A 24,293-nucleotide genomic window follows, 5' to 3' on the forward strand; every position below is an offset into this window, starting at 1 on the left:
GGAATCAGGAACCTGGGCAGGAGGACCTGGCAGCAGCCAGTATGAGCTGGAAAAGCAGGAGGATATTTGAAGCCAGACTTACTTCTCAGGCCCCAGACTTTAATATTCCTCCTGTGGGGACCAGCGCCTTTGGGTGACGTTCACAGAATTTCAGTGTTGGACAGGATTTCAGAGATCATCCGTGAAGTCCTCTCTGTAGGCACCAAGCCTTCTGCAGTATTTCCATTGAGGGAGGGGAACACTTAAAGGAAGTAGGGAAGAGGGGAGAGAAATGGGTACTTCTAACCCAATCTATAAATGCCTTATCAGTGAGCTAGGCCCCATGAAGCTAAATTTAAAAATAAGACTCTAATTATTTGTAAGTCAGCCATTTATTTTGTATCCAGAGAACTCCACAGCTACATTCAAATAACCTTTTGCACCCTAACAATCTTAGTTGTTCATGCAGTGTTCAGACATTCCATCAGAGAGAAACATTGCTTACTAAGTAGAAAGGAAATGCTATTTTTTCAAAGTCATGTTTTTTTTATATGGACATAGATGTTCACTTCGGGTGTTGGTGATGGAGGCTTACAAGCTGTAGGGGACACTGGTGGCCCTGATATCTAAAGAAACCCCGATGGCTTTATCACATATTCCAAGTTTAACTTTTAATTTTAAAAATAAATGAATAGATAAAAGAAACATGTTTGAAAAAGACACAAAACCTTAGTTTTAGTCATGTGTGGGTACTCTATTTTAAGGATGTCTAATTCATACTCATAACTCAGATAATGTAGGGGGTGATCAATGAATATGAGATAATTTCCCATAAGATTCCTTTAAATAGTAAACTGCTTTGCTGCCTGTAATCCACACATCAATTTATGCAGAACTATTTCCGGTAATATAGTTCATCTCCAATTTATGAGAAAATACTATGTTTCAAAGCAGATTTTAAGTGAGTTTTTTGGAATCCAGAAGCAATTGTCCCAAACAATGAATTTGAACCCAGTTAAGTCCACAGGTCAGCCCACAAAAAAAAAAACACGCTTTGCACTAATTAATCTGTGAGGCAAGTTTGCTTATCCACTTTTATTCCTCTTTTTTTTTTTCCTGCCTCACCGCACATCTTGTGGGATCTTAGTTCCCCAACCAGTGATTGAACCCGGGCCACCGCAATTAAAGCACCAAGTCCTGGGCTTCCCTGGTGGTGCAGTGGTTGGGAGTCCGCCTGCCGATGCAGGGGACACGGGTTCATGCCCCGGTCCGGGAAGATCCCACATGCCGCGGAGCGGCTGGGCCCGTGAGCCATGGCCGCTGGGCCTGCGCGTCCGGAGCCTGTGCTCCGCAACGGGAGAGGCCACAACAGTGAGAGGCCCGCGTACCGCAAAAAAAAAAAAGCACCAAGTCCTAACCACTAGACTGCTAGGGAATTCCCACTTATCTACTTTTAGATGAAAAGAACTTTTGAGCAGGTAAAAAGCTATGACCACCCCATCCAAATAAATTCACCTGCTGTACACTTGCACACAAAAATTGATGTACAATTTGAAGAGGTAAAAGAACCCATTCAAATTTGCCCCAAGGTAGAGAATAATCATATTCAGTAATTCTTTGGGAAAGGTATATGTATTTTGGTTTCAGGTACTTACTAGGAGAAGGGGATTCTCCATCCCCCGTGTGGCTAAATGTGAGAGCCAGGGGTTTCCCATAATCTAAAAGTTCAGTAGAATCTATGGTGTGGCAGAAGTGCTTTTTGTACGTTCTTAGTTCCAAGGAGGACCAGCATGCTTTCTAACCAAATGCCTCAACAGATTGCTTTTTTTTCCCCCCCTCAATTTTTTATTTTACTTATTTTATTTTTTTAACATCTTTATTGGAGTATAATTGCTTTACGATGGTGTGTTAGTTTCTGCTTTATAACAAAGTAAATCAACTATACATATATCCCCATATCTTCTCCCTCTTGCGTCTCCGTCCCACCCTCCCTATCCCACCCTTCTAGGTGGTCACAAAGCACTGAGCTGATCTCCCCGTGCTATGCAGCTGCTTCCCACTAGCTATCTATTTTACATTTGGTAGTGTATATATGTCCATGCCACTCTCTCACTTTGTCCCAGCTTACCCTTCCCCCTGCCCGTATCCTCAAGTCCATTCTCTACATCTGCATCTTTATTCCTGTCTTGCCACTAGGTTCTTCTGACCATTTCTTTTCTTTTTTTCTTTTTTTTTTTTTTTTAGATTCCATATATATGTGTTAGCATACGGTGTTTGTTTTTCTCTTTCTGACTTACTTCACTCTGTGTGACAGACTCTAGGTCCATCCACCTCACTACAAATAACTCAGTTTCGTTCCTTTATGGCTTATGGCGGAGTAATATTCATTGTATATATGTGCCACATCTTCTTTATCCATTCATCTGTTGATGGACACCTAGGTTGCTTCCATGTCCTGGCTATTGTAAATAGAGCTGCAGTGAACATTTTGGTACATGACTCTTTTTGAATTATGGTTTTCTGAGGGTATATGTCCAGTAGTGGGATTGCTGGGTCGTATGGTAGTTCTATTTGTAGTTTTTTAAGGAACCTCCCTACTGTTCTCCATAGTGGCTGTATCAATTTACATTCCCACCAACAGTGCAAGAGGGTTCCCTTTTCTCCACACCCTCTCCAGCATTTATTGTTTGTAGATTTTTTGATGATGGCCATTCTGACTGGTGTGAGATGATATCTCATTGTAGTTTTGATTTGCATTTCTCTAATGATTAATGATGTTGAGCATTCTTTCATGTGTCTGTTGGCAATCTGTATATCTTCTTTGGAGAAATGTCTATTTAGGTCTTCTGCCCATTTTTGGATTGGGTTGTTTGTTTTCTTGATATTGAGCTGCATGAGTTGCTTGTATGTTTTCGAGATTAATCCTTTGTCAGTTGCTTCATTTGCAAATATTTTCTCCCATTCTGAGGGTTGTCTTTTTGTCTTGTTTATGGTTTCCTTTGCTGTGCAAAAGCTTTGAAGTTTCATTAGGTCCCATTTGTTTATTTTTGTTTTTATTTCCGTTTCTCTAGGAGGTGGGTCAAAAAGGATCTTGCTGTGATTTATGCCATAGAGTGTTCTGCCTATGTTTTCCTCTAAGAGTTTGATGGTGTCTGGCCTTACATTTAGGTCTTTAATCCATTTTGAGGTTATTTTTGTGTATGGTGTTAAGGAGTGTTCTAATTTCATTCTTTTACATGTAGCTGTCCAGTTTTCCCAGCACCACTTATTGAAGAGGCTGTCTTTTCTCCACTGTATATTCTTGCTTCCTTTATCAAAGATAAGGTGACCATATGTGCGTGGGTTTATCTCTGGGCTTTCTATCCTGTTCCATTGATCTATATTTCTGTTTCTGTGCCAGTACCATACTGTCTTGATTACTATAGCTTTGTAGTCTAGTCTGAAGTCAGGGAGCCTGATTCCTCCAGCTCCGTTTTTCTTTCTCAAGATTGCTTTGGCTATTCGGGGTCTTTTGTGTTTCCATACAAATTGTGAAATTTTTTGTTCTAGTTCTGTGAAAAATGCCACTGGTAGTTTGATAGGGATTGCATTGAATCTGTAGATTGCTTTGGGTAATAGAGTCATTTTCACAATGTTGATTCTACCAATCCAAGAACGTGGTATATCTCTCCATCTGTTTGTATCATCTTTAAGTTCTTTCATCAGTGTCTTCAGCCGATTGCTTTTAAACTAGTTTTTCCCTTCACTGTCCACCAGGAAAGAACTTTCTACCCTTCAGAATAAATGAATAAATCTGTTAGCAACAGTGAGAAACCAGTGAAGTATGAACAGTCTCTGGTACTTTCTGTTTTGTCTTTTCTTAGATTCCGTGGTAAAAGGGAGAAAGTTCAGAGAAATTCCAACACTGAGTACATGAAGCTTTAAAGTAAGACTCAAGTGAGGCTGGGCATTTAAGGGATTTCTTCCAAGTGGGTCAGAGGTCTAGGCAGAAGTGATGTATGAGGTTTAGAAGGAAAGGGACACGAAGTGGGTGGGGTTGGGGGACATTGCCGGGACAAGCCAGCTCTGGAAGCAGAGGAAGAAGAAACAACCCGAGGGTGACTATATCCTTTATGTTTTCCCTCTCCCCTCACTACTGACAGCCTTCCCTTCACGATCTCCATAGACTGACTCTTTGATAAAGAAAAGGATGACAAAATCTAGAAAAGAAGGAGAGGAAGAAAAGAAGTAGATACCAGGTTGTACTGTTGAGGAAGAGAGTGAGAGAAATACAAATTCTTCCCTCCGTGGTCTACCAGCTGCCGTTACTACTCGTAATTTTAGGTGTGCAGAGAAAGTATTTGTTGGGTATTTGTAGCCAAGCAGCAACTCCCTGACATTCTCTCATCAGTAGCAAAATATTGCATACCGCTTGTTTTGTAAGTCAAGAAACCCAGTGAAAATCTCTAAAAGAATCTTCCTTGGATCTGAATTCACATACATTTCTGACTTCTCAGAGAGCCTTAAGGTTGGAAAGCTTCAGAATCCATGGTGCACTAAGGAAGAAAGTGATAGTAGTATTCTTCAGCGGATATGAAAAAATATCTAAGAGAACACCAGAACCAGAAGACCATGGGTGGTCTGAAGCGTAGGATGGGAGAACATAGTAACCGTTTAGTTCTAGGGATCAAACAACCACCCTGGCTGCAGAGCTTCCTTCCAAGGCAGCATGATATACATGGTGTGCTTCAATCCAGGTGTTGGGACCAAGTCCTACTAAACATGTGCTTTTGTGCAAACAGCAGGCATGTTCTTTGGTGAAGCTTTGTTCACCTGAAGCACTTCTCTCATTCTCTGTTGGCTGCTTCATCTTTTGTGCAATATTTTGTGCAAACAGCAGGCATGTTCTTTGGTGAAGCTTTGTTCACCTGAAGCACTTCTCTCATTCTCTGTTGGCTGCTTCATCTTTTGGATGAGGAGAATGGACGCGTGCGTAATTTAGACTGTTCAGTCAGCAAACAGTGGAAGAATCGAGACTTCCAAGTGGGTAAGCTAGCTCGGAACCAAAGCCCTATCTCTAGACCGTACCGAGGAAAGTCAGCGCAATTTTGCCACTTTATCTCTCTCCTTCCCTCCTCTTCCTCCACTTCGATGTTCCCCTCCCCCTCCTTCTCCCTTCCTTGCCCTCCCATTTCTTCCTCCAGTGGTAGATTAGTAATACCTGGGGGTATTCATAATCTTCCTGCTTTCCTCCTTTCCCACTCCCATGTTGACTTCTGTCCTCCCTCCCTCCCTCCCTCCCTCCCTCCCTCTCTCTTCCTTCCCTCCTTCCTTCCTTCCTCTCTTTGCAAGGTCTTCTTACCAGTTTCCACCCATTTTCTTATGTAAAGCACTTTTGAATTCTAGCCATCTGTGAATACAAGGCAGTGAAAAATATTGAAGTCACATCAAATTCCACTTGCTCTGCCAGTTAAAAATACAGATGCTTCCTGTTTTATGCTTTCCTCTCACTTTCTCTGGAGTTTAAACATGAAAATATGTTCAATGATAAAAACCAGCACATATTCCCTTTCACCAGGAAACATATTGCAAACAATGAAAGGTAGAGTTATTTTCCCAAGTCCAGCGGGGTATTAAGATGTTGGAAGAATCATACATAGAACCGTAATTTCATAGAAGAAGAACATAATTATTCACAACGATCGCATTTTATAGGTGAAGAAATTGAGATCACAGGGAGTTGTTGTAATTGTTCTCATATGTGGTCCTCATGGACTTGCCAAAGTTCACATCCGCCTACGTTTTCGCCTAGCATAGCTGGGCCTCAATTGCTCCATGATGCTTTTTTGCTATCCACCACTTTCAAATAGGATTCTTTCGCTACTGGGAGAGGCCAAATCCTTGAGCAATGAAGCGTTAGCTTGAAACTCAGTTTATGTGCTGGAGTGAAAAAAGCAGTGCAGGACTGAGAGTCAGGACAACTGGGTTCTAGTTACACCTCTGTTGCTACCTATCAAACCTTGACAAAAATTTGTACTCTTGGCCCACGAAGGGGCTAGGTCAAATGATCTCTAAATTTCCTTCCAGCTCTTTGAAACTTGATTATTTTTTTCGCCCTTTACTTTTCTGCTGACTCAAGAGTATATGACATTGACCATGTTATTAACTGCTGTAAATCTCCATCTTTCCAAGTGCAAAGGGAGGGGAACACATTCCCATATTTTCCTAGCTTATACCTACAGTATGATCTTGAATTAAATGGACAGTTTTTAGAAATCACATTAAGTCTTTTATATCTATAGATATTCTAGCTTTAGCGACTTATTAAATAAGACAGTGGTTAAATAAGGATACCGCTGGGCAGTATCCTTCGCTGTAAAATCACTGTATTGACCACGATTCTCACCCCTCTTGGCTTCTACCACATCTTCTTATATAAGCTGTTATAACCCTTGTAGTACTATGGTATAGCACATAGTATGTCGCTGTGTTCTCCCCCTCCTGTCATATCTGGTCCTATCCTAGCATTTCCTATCTCAGTGACTAGCTTCTCACCCATTTTAGATAGATACTTTCTCACTGTATATTTCTTATTTCCTTATATCCAATGATTCACCAAGGCCTTATTGATCTTATCTCCCCCACGTCGTTCAAATTCATCCACTTCTCCTTCTTTCTCCCACTATGTCCTGGTCCACTGCCCAAACCCCCCAATGGCTTTTCACTACTACTTTTTTTTATAATATTCAGTTGCACATGTTTTTATTGGAAAGAATTCAGGTTTTTCATTTCATCACTAGACTGCTGTACAGAAAAAAAAATTTTGTTGAGTGAAGAGTTTATAACTGTGTTATAAAGTTATATATGCATGAGCTATGTTTTTTTCCTCTATTTTTAAAAAATGTAGTTGATTTACAAAGTTGTGTTCGTTTCAGGTGTTCAGCAAAGTGATTCATTTATATATATATAAAACATAATGCTATAACGTATATATTTTTCAGGCTTTTCCATTATAGGTTATTATAAGATATTGAATGTAGTTCCCTGTGCTCTACAGGAAGTCCTTGTTGTTTATCTACTTTATATATAGTAGTATCTGTTAATCCCAAACTTTACGACTCTTGATATGAAGATTGGGATCCTTACCAGAACTTCCCCGGCAGGCAGTTCCTGGCCCTTGCTTCTGTTCCCAGTCTCCTACTGTATCCGCCTAACCCACTGTTGCCTCCTTAGGTCCCCTTCCTTGCCATCCTCTCTTTGGAGACAGGCTTTGCTGTTCCCTGTGGTTATAAAGTGCCCCCTAGCAGTCATCTAGTTAACTCTTACTCGTCTGCATTCACATTAATGACCCTGTCCTCAGGGAAGCCTTCTCTCACTTCCCTAAGGCAGTTCCCTCTGTTATTTGTCCTCATGGCTCTCCATAGCCTTGTTTTTCTTGCAGTCATCACAGTTGCAGTTTTCCACTCGCTCCTGTGATGCTTTTAAAATTGTTTTTGGATACCTTCTCCCTCATTACGTTGCAAGTTCCGTGACGCCAGGTCTGTCTTCCTGTCACCACTGGAACTGCAGTGCCTAGCACAGTTTTGGGGGCATAACAGGTACACACTAAAATGTTGTTGGACAAATGAGTAAATTCATGGATGGAAAGAAAGAATAGAAGCTCCTGAGATCAAGGGCTATATCCTCACTTCTTCACATTCACGGTTGGAACCAACTATAGGAGGCCATTAATAAATTAGTGTTCAGAGAAGAAAGCTGCTGAACATTGAAGCACCCACTGGGCTGGGAAGTTCAGAAGTTTTGTTTAAAGTGCTAAGATGCGGAGTTACTAATGTTTTAAAGGGGCAACACTCTTAAATATAAAATAACTGTTCATCAATATAGCCTCTAACCAAGCCTCAATATACTGCAAAACAACGTATTTCAGATGTCAAGTTCGAGCTCCCTTTCCTTATGTGTATAAAGAGAAATACCAAGACGAGCTTTAAGTGCTATAAATTCAAACAAGAGGGAAATCAGTAAAAACTGGAGTTACCAGGAAAAGCTCCCAAGAGGCTATGTTTGAACTGTGCTTTGAAAGTTAATTACAGTTTGAACAGGGGAGTGTGTGTGGCTTGTTTCTTTTCTTTCTTTTTTATCTTTTTCAAATTTTTCTCATTTATTTATTTCTTTATTTGGCTGTGTCGGGGCTTAGCTGCGTCATGCAGCATCTTCGTTGCGGCATGCGGGATCTTTCGTTGCGGCATGCGGGCTTCTCTCTAGTTGTGGTGTGCGGGGTTTTCCTTCTCTAGTTGTTGGAGCCCTGGCACAGGCTCCAGGGAGCGTGGGCTCTCTAGTTTGCAGCACACGGCTCTCTCATTGAGGTGTACGAGCTTAGTAGTTGTGGCGCACGGGCTTCGTTGCCCTGCGGCATGTGGGATCTTAGTTCCCCGACCAGGGATGGAACCCGCGTCCCCTGCATTGGAAGGAGGATTCTATACGACTGGACCACCAGGGAAGCCCCTGGCTTGTTTCTTGAAGATCTGTCTACATGATGACTGATCCCCACTTGCTCTTTCTCATACACTGTCCGCCTGGCTCCCCCAAACTCCCTGTCCTGGGATGCTGGCATCAACAGACTCCCTTGCCCTCTGTCTTCAGGTTGGGTTTCCCCAAAGGGAGGCACCGGCCGGAGGTTGTAGGGTGGAAGGAGAGAATCCTAGACATTCATTTCCCCATGAATGCTCCTTACCTGGTCATGGTTGGCAGTAACTAATTCCTCTTCTGAAGGCCACAGCTCCTGTTGCATGCCCCCTTCTAACTTACAGCTACAGTTTCAGTGGGTTACCCGTTCAGACCTCGGGGTGATAATGGCTTTCTGATGCTCTGATCCCCAGGATACACTTAGCCTCCGTATTTATTCATCGTGGGGATGTCATATGTTTCCTGCCAAAAATGAGCGAGTGGGATTAAAAAAAAAAATTGGTAAAGAAACTGTCAGCCTGTCAATGGGAATTCTTCTCCAAGAAAATATAGTTGTAGTTTTCTCCTCTTGTTTGTTCAGTTCAGATGATACACATGCTTTACCTCAAAACAGATCACCAAGCAGGCGTCACTGGAAACTGATTTTCACAAGCTGACCAGCAGAATGAAACGTATGTCCCTAAGTAAAAGAGAATAAGATGGGCCAGTAGACGATAGAACACCTGCTCCCCCCTCCCCTTTCCCCACCACATACACTTACTGCACTGAGTGGATCTTCAGAGAAGATAAGCCAGTAAGAGAGAAACCCCCATCTCTGCCCCCCTCCCTAGGTATCTACATAGAAACACTCCAGTTATTGCTAACATCATGGACTCAGGAAAGAGGAGACGTGAGAGGCCATCCCTGCTGGAATGGTTGGGAGCTAAGGGTGTGGGTGGGAAGAGAGCACAGTTAAAGTACTGAGGTTTGAGCCCAGAAAAAAGCTGCTCTGTCACATCCATCCTGACTGTGAAATCCATCCATCCAAGACATACCACCCTAGACAGACATTCACTCCTTCTGCAAAGGAGATGGGCAGGGGTCAGTGGTGCTTACCCATGGTCCAGAGGGAGCTGTTATCACTTCATCTGCCATCATTCACACCTATTGAGAGGAGAACAATGGCCAATACACAGAAGCCTTCCTTGGGACCAACTTTTGAGTTGTATAAGCAGTAAAAGCAGCATTGATCTTCGCTTATCAGCATTTTCATCAGTAGCAGCAAAACGAGTAGCTTAGGCAGCATTGTGTAGAACTGTAAACTTTAACTTCTGAACTACGTCGATTGGTTAAAAAAAATTCAGCCTGTATGTGGCAATTGGGAATAGAATGATTTCCTCTAAAATTATTCCAAGCATTTTTAAAATAAATACTTGGTTGATGAAAAATATAGAATATGTGTGATAGTTAGGATAACTGAATACATTACATAATGTCCTTTGCCAAAAAAAGCTTACAGTATTACAATGGTTAGGAGGGAAATTAATCTGAGTAATCTTAATATAATAGTGCTAATAATCTTAATGGAATGAATCGCCCTGTATTGCAATTATGATTCAGTAATATATATTTTTGGAGATCAACTCTTTCATGATGTGTTGGAATGGAATGCAGTAACAGGAGAGCAGTGATTTCGGCTAACACCTTAAATATTCTGAAAAAAGCTAGCACAACAGAAGAATCCATTTCCTCCACTGAATTATTAAATGCCCAAAGAAGTATCATGGGGCAGATAAAGAAGTATATGAGCCTGGAAATGTTAGATTGGCCTCTGATGGACAGAATTGTCAATTGGTTAATGAAGCATGGCTTGTGTTGAACATGACAAGCTGGGTCAAGCATTTGAAGATGCTTTTGAAGTACTGAGGCAACATTCAACTGGTGATCTTCAGTACTCCTCAAATTACAAACATTACCTGGCTTTCACCAACCACTATTCTCATGTCAGAGGAAATTCCAGCAGCTATGGTGTGCTGCCCACAGAGGAACTGGTCTACAATTGGAGAACAGTAATATATTTATATAGAACAGTGCCACGGACCTGTATTTTGAAGGAAATATTCATCAGTCTCTGCAGAACATCCCTGAAGACTGCTGCAACCTACTCGTCTCCAGCAAAAGGGAGGAAAAGGCAGGAAGAAGCTCCGACTGTTTCAATACCTTCATGAATCCCTGTGTAATCCCGAGATGGCATCTTGTATTCAGTGGATAGATCAAACCAAAGACATCTTTCGGTTTGTATCAAAAAACAAAGAAAAACTTGCCCAACTTTGGGGGAGAAGAAAAGGCAACCGGAAGACCATGACTTACCAGAAAACGGCCAGAGCACTGAGGAATTATGGAAGAACTGGGGAGTCATCAAAATCCGGAGAAAGTTAACTTACCAGTTCAGTGAGGCCATTCTCCAAAGACTGTCTCCATCTTATTTCTTGGAAGAAGAGACCTTCTACTCACAGTATGTTCAACCTGATCAAGGATAGCTCAGCTTAAATAACTGGAATGCAAATTATAATTGTACATACGCCAATTACCATGATCTCAGTCACCCTGATTGCTAAATATACTCTTATATATCAAAATTTTCTGGCATCAGAAATCCCTACAAGTTTTAGGATTTTTCTCTGAAAGCAAATACTGAAAAACAAAACAAAAACCCCAAACTTCAGGGCTTCCTGGTGGCGCAGTGGTTGGGGGTCCACCTGCCGATGCGGGGGACGCGGGTTCGTGCCCCAGTCCGGGAGGATCCCACATGCCGCGGAGCGGCTGGGCCCGTGAGCCATGGCCGCTGAGCCTGCGCGTCCAGAGCCTGTGCTCCGCAATGGGAGAGGCCACAACAGTGAGAGGCCCGTGCAAAAAAAAAAAAAACGCAAACTTCTTTATTGCTATCTTTTATGAAGTAGCATATAATCTATACTAACTTGGTGAAAAATTTTGCCAGTGAACAGCTTTAAAATGATCAAGTCCCATTTGAAAATATAGACTAAATGTCCTTTCTTTTACTATTGTCTATGTAATACTTCCTTCTAGATGAATAATGCTAGTGGAGATACTTTGATGTACATATTGATTTAAGCATTATTTTCCTGTCATACACTCAGACAAAAAAGTAATCACTCTAACACGTATCCAACAGCTTTAGCAACAAAACAAAAATGATTGCCTGTGATAGTGTCCCTGCTAAATTACATTCATGGCTTTAAAAATTTCAGTGACTAAAACTAGAACTACCATATGATGCAACAATTCCACTCCTGGGTATACATCCAAAGAAAATGAGAACACTAATTTGAAAAGATATATGCACCCCAATGTTCACAACTGCATTTTTTTTTTTTTTTTTTTTGGCCACACCACACAGCTTGTGGGATGTCAGTTCCCCAACCAGGGATTGAACCCAGGCCTCTTCAGTGAAAGCGCAGAATCCTTACCACTAGACTACCAGGGAAATCCCATAGCAGCATTATTTATAATAGCCGAGATATGGAAGCAACCTAAGTGTCCACCAACAGATGAATGGATAAAGAAGATGTGGTAAATATACACAGAGGAGTACTACACAGCCATAAAAAAGAGTGAAATTTTGTCATTTGCAACAACATGGATGGACCTAGAGGGTATTATGCTTAGTGAAATAAGTCAGGGAGAGAAAGACCAATATAGTATGTTATCATTTATATGTGGAATCTAAAAATTGAAACAAATGAATATAACAAAATAGAAACAGACTTAAAGATATAGAGAACAAATTAGTTACCAGTGGGGGGAAGGAAGGAGGGAGGGGGCAAGATAGGGTTGGAGGATTAAAAGGTACAGCCTACTATGTATAAAATAAATAAGATACAAGGGTGTAATGTACAGCACAGGGAATATAGCCAATATTTTATAATAGCTTTGAATAGAGTATAATCTAGAAAAATACTGAATCACTATGTAGTACACCTAAAGCTAATCTAATACTGTACATCTGAAACTAATATTGTAAATCAACTATATTTCTATAAAATAAATAAATAAAAATTAAGAAGGAAGAGTGGCAGAGGAAGAGTGTGTGTTTCTTCTCCTAGGAGGCATCTTGTGGAAGCCAAGTTGGAGAGAGAGTGGGATAAGGAAGGGTGGGCTGGAAGAATTCTCAAGGCAAAGACAGATACCCACAGAATGTGTTATTCGGGCCTCGGCTCCCATGGGCAAGCTGGACTCACTCTAAGGGACTAAGAATATGACCAATTCAAATATGCAGATGAAGGGTAATAAAGATACAGCTAATGTTTGCTGAGCACTTGCTGTATGACCAGGAAGTGTGCTAAGGCTTCCCCAGAGATAATTCACTCTCACAGCCACTCATGAGACAAATCATTATTTTTATCCTCATTCTTCAGATGAGGAAACTGAGTCAGTGGTGTTAGGAAACATGCTCAAGGTCATACCAGTGGTAACTGTGGGGCTGGGATTTGAACTCAGCCTGACTCCAGAGCCCACGCTCTTAACCATTAAGTGAAATAGGATAGCATCATGTTCAGGATGTCTTTAGATGTGTATATACACACACTCAAATATTTGGAGGCAACAAGGCCCTATGTCTGGGTTGGTGCTAAGGCAAAAATAGTTGGAGATGCCTCTTTCGGTTGCCAGCTTTTGGCTGTAATTAAATTTCTTATGTCCATATTATTAAAATATATTAAAACTAGATTAAAACATGCCAGACATTTTGTGGATTTTATAGAGCATTTCCATTCACAAACACTAATCCAGTTAGATAGATTCTTCTCTTAGTTCTCTGAGTGGTGATTTCTAAAGTCCTGTGGAAAAGCCTTTAAAAAAAAAAACTCTATGGACTTGAATACCTATATTTTAGTATATTAATGCCTTGTGTCTTAAGGTTGTTCTTTACTCACCTTGAAAATTGATATGTTACATGATGCCCACTTTACAGATAGAGAAAGTTGTGGCTGCAAATGATAAACCCTAAAATATAGCCAAAGATAATTAAATCCACACTTTGTTTCCTTTTATTGAGCCATATTGATGTCTTTAAGCATCATCAGAGGGGGGAAGTGAGCATTCCAGGTCTTTAGTTTCTTAGCATAAAGTAAGACCGAAGAGAGTAAATGTAACTATACTTCATCTCATGGTCCCCTGGACCAGAATTTCTGGAGTTCTGAGTTCTCCTCTATTCTACCCCTCATTTCCTCATCAAGCATTGTTTCCTTAGAAAGGGTTAAAACAATTATTATATGTCTAATCAAATAGCTGATATGACTTAAAATTGGTAAATCATTAGATAAATTATAATTGCAAATTCTGAATAAGAAAACAAAAGACATCAGAAAGTCTTAGGCAGAGACTCACTGAATCACTTAAGGAGAGAGAAAAGGTTGTAGTACAAGCTGGCAATATTGCTTATATATTGCCTCATGTATATAATAAAAGAGTGACTCATGAACCTGAAATTATAAAATTAAGTATGGGAGATATGTAATATTAGATCATCCTCAAATGAAAAACAGTGTATTATTTATATCAAAAATAGTATGCCACATGACGCATTTTATGTATAGGCATTTTGTTGGTGTACTAGTACATGCAAACTTGGAAAAAAAGAACACTATTATTTTTATGATTTAGTTGGGGTGTGACAACTGCTGTTTAAAAGAAGAAAACAACTCTTAGTGTTTTAATACAGTAAAAACTTATATCTTACTGACTTAGATTCCAGCACAGTTGTTCTTGGTTGGGTTACTCCCCTAAGAGGTGACTTGGGGATCTTTTTCTCCTGTGCTGTAACAGAGGACGATGGCTCCTCCATCTTTGACACTGGGCTTCAGCGTCACTCTGGCAATATACAGCCAATATTGTAGGCAGAACGAGAGTGTCCAAAACAGTACATGTGCACATGAACACACACATGCACACACACATTCTTAACTGCCTTGGTTTGGAAGTGACAGTGGCCTTCTGCTCTCATCCCATTGGTCAGAATTAGTCACATGACCCCCACCTAGGTTTAAGGAGGCTGGGAAATGTAGTTTGGTTCTGTGCTCAGGGAGAGGGAACATATTTGGTGCTCATTTAATCACTCTCTCTGACAGAACTGGTTCAAAAGTCGTACCAGTAAAGTTAAAAATAATTCTGTTCATTGCACTCCACAAGATGAATTGATTAAAGTAAAATATATATGCATACCCTTGTACCCTTACTTTGCATAGTGAAGCACAGTGCAAAGCATATTCCTTAAGCTACTAATTTCAAGACTTGCCATTATAAACTATAGGCATGTGTCTCTAAATTGATGTGAAAGAAATATCGGATCTCAGAAAATATATCATCTGTCATCATGTTGGCAACCTAATCTATACCTGAAGATTGCTGAAATATTTGGACCAGAAGAGAACGGAAAGGTCATCTCCATTTTGTGAGAGAGCGTGTAAGTGTTTCACCTGGGATTCAGTTGAGTTAGTATTTCATAAGCGTAGATATAAATTTGGCTAAGGGGCACAGCGACAACGCAGCAAAAGTCATGGGGGAAAAATCATTGTATTTTCAGACTAAAAATTAAGTGTGAAAAAAATTTTCTAAGAACAGAAGTACCTCAGGTAAATGACATTTTAAAAAAGTAACTGAAAGATAAAACAGAACATATAACAGAAATGGTAATAAAAAGTCTCCGTTCCATGGGAAATATTTGCCAATTACTCTCTTCTTCAGCCATACTTGAGTTCTGAGATAAACTCAAGACTCTTGAGTTATGACTGACCATATATGTTTTGTGAATTGGAGAGTGGGTTAGCAAATTCAGGGTTCAAAAAAATTGTGGGATTTACTACTATGCTCTTTTGGATTATAAATTTGGAAGAAAGTTGCTGCCTAGAAATATGTGCTGTGTGTAATTACTCCCACCTGCTGGGTAAAGTCTTTACTACATGGGCATTGAACTTCACTGCCACCGCAGGGTGAGGAAGAATGCAATACGACCCAGCCACATCACAGGGCTTGTGAACAAGATCCTTTGTTCACGGTGGCTCTTGGCCTGGGGGTCACTTCCAGCTTCCAAATGTAGCTTAACTTAGACTGGAAACCGCAAGGCAATGCTTATCCTCTGAACAGAAAGATTTATTTCTCCCCTAAAAGAAAAGCCAAATGGAGGGGGAATGGAATGACCAATGGACCTGCCATATTTATCCAATAGGTGGTTAAGCTCTAAGGGAAGTGAGACAGGAAGGGAAATGGTTCTAAGTTCCCATTTTTCAGCTAATGGCAGGAACTTATCCCTAGTCATTAGACACCCTACACGCACTATCCCTCAGATCTTCTTGGTGTGTGTGAAAGTGCTGAATTCCGAAACAGAGATGAGTTTCCAACTCGTAAAGTTACACTACACTGTTTGGTAAAGGGTAGTGGGCACCCACAAGAGTATATTACAATCTTTGATGATCTGGGCATCAAAACATGGGCAGGCTTTTGTTTCTAAGTGGAAGGGAAGTTTTCTGGGGATGTAAAACCTGGGAGGAACATGGATAAGCATCTATGCTGCTGCATTAATAACTCCTTTCACCCGTGGCAGGTGGCGTGAGGCTTAGGAGAAAACACGGTTTGGGTTTTCTTTCCTTTTGCTTTGCTCGCCACCACTGCTACCCCTCCCCACCAGTAGTTCAGGAAGGAGAGTTCCTGAAATGTAATCCTCTTTTGTCCCCGAGAGAATGGGTCACAATTGGAAGTGTATAACTACTCCTTCTTAACTAATCTCCTCGGTCCTGGAAGAAGACAGACATAGTTAGCAAAGGTGAAGACACTGGTATGTCAGGAGTATAATTCATGTTAGGGTTCTTGGCCTTGAGTTTGGCTCCTGTGTGATTGACAGAGCTGAAGAGCTTCCTTTTATGCTAAGAAGCCTTTGGTTAAATTGCAGGCTTGGTTTTCTGTCCTTCAGCAACTAAAGTAAAGAGAAATCAGTGGCAACAGAACTCGTGAACCACTGGCTCCTGTAACTGGCAATGGCAATTGTGTGTGTGTGTGTGAATTTCTTGTTTTTCTTCTTATTTTTATTTTCTCACTTTACTCCACCTTTTAATCACTCTTCATTCTGTATGTTCTGTTGCCCTCATGTCTTCCTTCTCTTGGTTTCCCTATTCTACATCCCATTTTCCTTGACTCTTTTAACCTCACTTATAATAACGCCATCAGCTGTAAACACTACGGAAAACGCTAGTTTCACCATCTCCATGTGAAAAAAAAGAAAAATTCAACCAAGGGAGAGGCTGAAAACATCTATCTTTGAATTTAGAAGGCTTTCTGCCAAGAAAATTGTCTCCTGAACCTCCTTAGATCTTGCTGTCCTCATGAAACACACCAGCCAATAAGCTGCCTCCCAACATGAGCTTGAATATCTGGGTTGACTTTGGCTGTGAGCTGTTCCAGCCAATGAAAGCAGACACCCTAAGCCAGTGTTTCCCAGATAGTTAGATTTTATGGGACAGTAAAATCTCCAAAGAAAAAAATGAAGAGACTGATATAGATTGCCTTTTATTTAGATTTTAACAAGTAAAATGTTTTTTAAAACTCCATTATTACCATTATTTCAAAAAAAGGGGCATTTTAGGAAAGATAATCTCAACATAAGTTGAATAAATTTAGCCTATGAAAAACTCACTGGTTTGCCTTTATTATCTCAGTTTATCAAAGACTGGGTATGGATATCAACAGGCATTGATACAACTTTAGATCCTTGAGTCCAGTAAAACTGTTCCTTTTCCCATACCAGTGGTTAAGCCTTTGGACTGATGGCTTTGCCTCTCAGGGGCCCTTATTTCCTGCTGCCTTTATATTGAGTATCTCCATTTCATTCTTCGAGTTACAATGTCCCAAAGAGGCTAGTGGTAAATTCTTAGCCCCGATGTATAAATGGAAGCATAAGAAATAAAATGAATTTGACCCACACAGAAAAGCTAGTGAGTGGGTCAGCTTTATTTCTACATTTTTGTGGGGGGAAGGGGAGTTCTGTGCAAGCCAGGGTGGTAGGAGCCCCAGGCAGGGGTAGGTAGTGGGAGAGAAGGTATGGGAGGAGCGAGGTGCTGAGAAGCACAAAGATGTGGCCCTATTCTTGAGTGATTGCCATCTAAAAAGACATAGATACGTACCCAGTTCATAACACAAGACAGACATTAGTCAATGCTTAATAGATACATGAGAAGGTACTATTGAAGGGCAGAGAAAGGAGTAATTCCTTTCACGGAATTAGTACTTCAGAGATCACGGAAGTAGTATTATGTGTAATTATGTTATTGCATGATTACTTGGTAATTTCTCCCCTTCACAGCTACAGTATAAGATCTATGAGGGCAATATCCCTATCAGATGCGACAACCTCTGTATCACAGCTCTTAGCATAGTGCCTGGTATCTAGTACATGACCTACAATATTGCCTGAATGAGTAACTGAGTGCCTACAGTGGTAGGGGCTGTGAAAGATACCAAGAAATTAAGGTTTCATGCATTGCCTTTAAAGCATCTGCAAGCCGATAGGTTTATAACATGGCAGATGTGTTCAGTCAGCTCTTTGCTTGTGTAGGAGATCACAGATGGTCATAGTAACTTAATTATTTCATTCTGAAATGGAATTTCATCTCCACTCAGCTTTTCCTTAGGCATGGTCTCTGATGCCGTATTTACCAAGACATCTACTTGGAAGTGGACGTCATACTGTGTAGAACCATTACAGACAAATGTTATAGCCTCTTGCCAAGTAATGATTTATGCTGGGTAGTTGCTTAAAAGGCTGATTTTAGTCACTTTATTTGCTATATTCATGTACTGCTTGGGGAAGGGGGCCAGGTGGGGTGGCAATCCTTTTTTTTTTTTAAGATAGTAATTATTTGCAGACGTCCATGGGCAAAGTGCTAAGCTCACACCTGGGAACAGAATCCTGGGTTAGACGGTGGCCATGGTGATATTATACATCTCCAGATTGTGGTTTGCCAATTGAAATGCAGACATGTGCAGAAATGGCCTCATTGTCATTCCTTGTTTTTGTAATATTATCCTTGGCTCCACAGATTTTTTTTTTTTTCCTTTTTCTACTGTCAACAGTGTTTGAGCGGTGAGTCATATTATCCGGTGACATCAGAGGAAGCAAAGTTACATATGTCAACTTGGCAGGAATTGTCCACTTACAGCAACTTTGTGATAAGTTGCATTTTTCTACCATTCTCACCTTGAGTGATGAAGTATCCACAGTTTGAAGAGACACCATGGAGCCTCCCTTGATGCTAACAGTGCTCTGTCTAATTGAGCAGCTATTGCTTCAGTACTGGAGGGGAAGGAACCTGTGATCTTCGGGTAATCCTTCCCTATGAGTAGTGGGAACGTATTCCCAGAGTTGATTGCCTTTGTATGAGTAGTGGGAACGTATTCCCAGAGTTGATTGCCTTTGTCTATAGGTAATGGAGGCTTAACTGGCTTAAAAGTTATAGCCAGTTTCATCCTCATTAAGTTTAACGGTTTGTGTAATGACCATGTGTGCAACTAATGGAATAACCAAAAGAACAATTCGTGAACTGTTTGTGGAAGGATACCTTTACCATTCAAAATGGACATTAAACTATGGCTGGTTTCATTGCAAGGCAAAACTTCCCTTCTTTATTTTCTACTTAGGTGTACATGCAGCCTACAGGGTATGGTGTGAACTGTATCTCAGGCAAAAGGCTGAAGCTTTCAAGCTCATGAGTTTGGACTTTTGAGTGTTTTCTATTATTATTATTGCTATTATTTAAATCAATGTGACATATAATGAGCTCATAAAAATTAATTTAGATGTAAGACATTAATGGAAGTTAAAGCCAAAAATCCAACTAGGGAGAGCCAAATACGCACATTAAAATGGCAGCCTCTGCCCCATCCCTTGGTGACCCATAGAAAGTGGGACATTTTGGTTAAAACGGTGCCTCATATTATGTAAACTAGAATGTAAGTGGCATGAGATTAAGAATTGTTTCTGTTTTATTCACTCCCGTATCCTCAGGGTCTAGGAAGTTGCCTAGCATATAACAGGTACTCAACAAATATTGAACATAAGTCGTTGATGCGTATATATATAACCCATCTTGGGTGAGATAGCTTTGTTTCATTTCCGAGGGGGTGAAATTTCTTTCTTGCAGAAAAAGAGTAGAAAAAAAATGATCTCTACGAAAGAATTCAGCCCTGATCTATCTTTCTTCACAAAGATCTTTTCCTGAAAGCAAACCACAGGGATCTGTGGTTGTCACCATCAGTGATAGGTTTGGGGTATGATAAAGTGTAGAAAATAGCTAAGTAGGAGAGAGTACATGCTTTATAAAATAGAATTCCAAATAGTAGCTATCAGCAGCAGAACTTTGTAGGAAGCACATGGTGGGAAAATATAAACCCCACCCTGGTGGTGGCATCAGCTACAAACTGAGAAATGAACTGGCCAACCGAACGGAATGTGTCTCCAGCAGCCCTTAAGATCAAACGGCCAGCGATAACCATGGATCTTTGGGGCCTCCACTTTCTTCTTTCTAAAACAGCTAAAATCAGTAGGGGAATGAAAGGGAAGTGGCTTTATTATCTGTGAGTAGTGTGTCCCTCCCTCTGGATAGCCATCTCTCCAAACATACATTTTTATATTTCTTGGGAGTTCTAGCCAATAATTCCATTTAGAGAAAAATGTGCCCCTACCTTCCAACCTTCCCCATTTTTACATCACTGATTTCTCATCATTCTGACACATTCAGTCATCTCACATGTAACTCAGCTGCAAGAATAATCATGGCCCAGTGATGTGCTGGCATCATGTCTAAAAATCAGCCTAGTGCATTTCATCCGGTTGCATCAGCTAGTCTTGTATTTGACATTTTTAAGCTTCAGTTAATTGAGGACCAGAATGATGGCCAAGCAAAGAATGTTTCATTAAAGATGGAAATGATGTGAGGTATCTAGCCCCTCCCCAAAGTGATTGTCCTAGAGACACTTACCAATTCACTTGTGGCTTCTAGGTAATTTGTGTTTTTATGATACCCACAGATCCTCCTCTGCTTTCTTCTCAGTGATAACCAGAGCAGGCTGGGAATCGTTTACTTGTATCTGGTGTCCTACATTCCTCACACTTACCTTTTTGTAGCTTCTTCCAGTATCATTTACTTTTGTCATCAGTGGATTTCCTTTACTTCCTGTGTGTCTACCTTGTTGGGAGTTTATGGAGGGGAGGAGAGGATGAGTAGATTTTTGTGTGTGTAAAGGTAATCCCAAATCTTTGTCGCTCTCTGTGTTTTAGGAAGAAGAAAAATGGAACTAAATACCTAATAAAGCAAATTTTAAAAATTCTTTAGTTAAAAAAAGGACTTTGTTTCAGGTACAGCAGTAGAATGTTCAACCTGTGTCACTCATTTAATCCAGAGCATAAAAATGTATGTTTAGTGATTACGCAGATAGCAAACTTGTGACATTTAATTTGACATTTTAAAAGAAACACAGATGTAGAAATATTGTCTGGAAAGCATTATGACTCTACCAATATTATTTGTTTTAAAGAGCAAACCTCATTACAAGACTATCTTGTTCATCTACCCTTTGACAAATATTTACTGAGTGATACAGTGAGAACAAGGACACGGTCCCTGGCCTCCTGGGCCCTGTCTAGTAGAGACACAGACACACAAACAGGTAGAACAAGAGTGTCTTGCTCAGAATTGCTGCTGGTGGAGGGCTCTCTGGAACTGTAATCTGAAGAACGAGGGCCATTTGTCAGGATAAAAGGTAGGGGAAATGGGAGGGGAATGAGGTTATAGGAAAAGAAATGGCACATTAAAAGGCCCAGACTTCCAGGAGCCTGCATGTCGGTCGTTACCAAATGTAATTTGGTAGAATGGTTGCTTGGATGGAGAGGGAAGGAGTAGTGAGGGTTGAAACTAAAGATAGAATTAGAGGTCAGGTTGAAGACCTTGTGTTTAGGTTAGGGAATTCCTGCTTTATTCAGAAGGCCACGGACGGCTTAGACACTGAGCAGTGACTAAGAAAGATCCCTGTGGCTTTTGTGTGAGAATAGGGTGGCGTGGACGAGATCAGAGCGAGGGAAGCCAGTCAGGAGGCTGCTGCAGTACCTCAGGCGAGCGCTAGGTGGCGGTGCCACGGGAAATGGGAGTGGAGATAAATATGTGAGTTACAGGAAGGCTAGGGAGGACTTGATGATTATGTACTTTGGAAGCGGAGGAGAGGGAGGGGTCAGGGCTGGCTTACACGTGAAACATACTGGACATACGTAAGCAATCAAGAGCTCAATGTCAGTGCCACGTGGAGGAATTGTATGCCCTTGAAATGTTCATTTCAAGCAGAGGTGTACATTTCGTTCCTGAAGACTCAATCCGTAACTAAGTTATGATTTCAGACCCATAACTCTGGAAGGTGGGGTCATCCGTAGCCTGCCGCTCAGCGGTGCCAAGGTCTTGTGGTCGTAAAGACAGGAGGAGCGCTCACATCCAGTGGGGCTGGGGAGCGGTGCAGAGAGGGGTCTTCCTGACGCCAAAGTGGAAAGAGAAGGAGACTTAGCTTTCTGACAGCTCATCCATTGACTTTATCAGTATATTTCAGTCTGAGAGCATCTGCCCCTCGGGAAACACTACAAGGTACACATCTCTCAGGAGATCTCCATTCATTTCCACCACCGAAAAGTTTTCTTATGTGTCTGTTTATTTGACGAAAGTGAGAAGGTTTCTCAGGCAGTAACTGCCACAACTAATCATTTAACTAGGTAAGAAACTTGGGAACTTTTGCCAGGACTTTCTTCTGGAAATTGACTGTCCCCTGCAGGCCCTCCTCTTTCAGCTTCTGAGCCAGCTGTGTGTATGTCCTGCCCCATTCCTCTCACTGGCTGTCTGACCATGGGCAAGTTATTTACCCTTTATGCCTAAAAGACCAAGAACCCAGGAACATAAGAAGTGCTACGAATGCAATAAAATAGCGTAATATTTATTATTAAGTAAGTTGGCAAAATATCTTAAAGCTTTAAGCTCCTTGCTTTTATTTTCTGTACATTTATTGCTGGCCCTCTGTGCCCTAGGGGGGCACTTTTCAACTTTCAATGATGTTTCTTTATTATCAGGTCCCAGCTGAACAGACTACCTTTCATATTCAGAAAGTGTTTGGTGCCCATTAGCCACAACCGTCCAGTCTGACCAATGACATTGACAGTGGACCTGGATTTTTCTTTCCGTCAAGCACAAATGCTTTGTATCCCTTGGCTTTCTTCTATTCATGATCTCTCATGTTGTTATAGTATTTTAGGCCCTACTTTTGGCATTTAATCCCGGCATCTTTGTGGTTCTTTATATTTTTTCAAGGACTGCATATGAAACTTCGAATACCCACGTGCAGTTAGAGCTGCATACAACCTCACACAAATCTGCCTCCATTCTAAGGCCAATCATGTGCTATAGTTCTCCTTGCTTTTTAAATCTGAGCACACATTTTCATCTTGAGCCTTTTTCACCCTTCTTTTGTTAGTACTGTCTATTAAGTTTTAGTCGGGTAAGTTTGTGTTTTGCCTTGCCAAAGCACTGTCCGATTTCTTCTCAGATCTTTTTGATAGATTCCTCCTGCATTTCTTGGATTGGGGGTTTCGGCAGTCCTCTCTGAAGAAATTTTGGCTTCTCTTATACATTTCCCTCCTATGCTTTTGCAGACTTTGTAAATATATTCTATTTGTGCACAAATTAACCTTCCTATTTTCCGTCTGGTTAAGTATCCTCTGATCCTGGTAGTAAATGTTTTTGGTGTCATGGACCTTTTTGGCATTCTGGTGATGCCCAGAGACCCTGCCTCAAGATGGAGTTTTTAAATATCTGTGTAAGATATATCAGATTACAAATAAGCCAATTAAATTGAAAGATAGTTAAATATTTTTAAAATTGTGATATGGTAGTAAACAAGCTTCTTGATTGGTGGATGAAGTAATATGATGTAGCATCAGGGCTAATAACTATGATTCTTTCAGAAAATCCGCAATTTTTGTTGCTGAGGAAAATCACAGTTAATATTACTGTGGTTTGTTGCTTACATTTGAAATCAATGGAAATGCTACTTTTCAGTTAGAGTTCAGGGAAAAGGAATATGTGAACATTTTCTTCCCATCCAAGTTCATGGATAACCCTGTATTCTATCCACAGGTGCTAGAGGGAGTATCTAGATCACAGGTTAATAACTCCTGCTAATAGTCCTTTGTGATTTGAGACTCAGCTCAGGTAACCATCTCCTCTGTAAAATTTTCCCTAAATTCACTAGACCTGCTTCTCTATCTATTCCTATACTATCTTGTTCATCCTCTGTTATGCAGTATTCATTTATTATGATGATTACTATTATCATATTTTCCTGTATTTATTTCCTCTTTGTAAATATCTCTCTATATAAGTATCTCTGTAAACAAGTATTTAAAATATACTTTTATTTCCTTGGTGTCCAGGACAGGGTCTGATACAGTGCAGGCACTCAATAAATGTTTGTTTAATAAATGATTGTGAAACCTTGGCCAGCTTCTGGTAAGTTTAAACCAGGTCACAAGTAATAGAAGGACCTGAACTTAATTTATTCCCTTCTACAAGGGGCAGAGTATACAAGCGTTGAACTTTAATAAGAGGTGTGCTTTCAACAAGGGTCTTCTTGGCCAGCTCTGAACCTTGCACTCTGCATTAATATACACCTAATTGCTCATGAAGTCACAGCTATGGACTTATAACTGAGTCTTCAAAGTATTTTAATTCTTAAGAACATACAAATGGAAAAATTAATTCCCTTGTTAGATAAAAATATATTAAAGATTATCAGCAAAC

The 24,293-nt window shown here is 40.6% G+C and overlaps 1 protein-coding gene and 1 pseudogene across 2 annotated transcripts in view; both read left to right on the forward strand.

Annotated features, from left to right (window-relative positions):
• Positions 1–24,293, forward strand: part of NRG1 (neuregulin 1) — a gene marked incomplete at both ends in the record, with an annotated part of 1,012,685 nt that overhangs the window by 466,240 nt on the left and 522,152 nt on the right. The window lies entirely within an intron of this gene.
• LOC309977582 (transcription factor Spi-C-like) lies at positions 10,266–11,126 on the forward strand (annotated as a pseudogene). Its single transcript has one exon. The product of its transcript is annotated as a transcription factor Spi-C-like (transcript).

This window comes from Leucopleurus acutus (assembly GCF_964270905.1).
Source record: "Leucopleurus acutus genome assembly, chromosome: 21".
Lineage (NCBI taxonomy): Eukaryota > Metazoa > Chordata > Mammalia > Artiodactyla > Delphinidae > Leucopleurus > Leucopleurus acutus.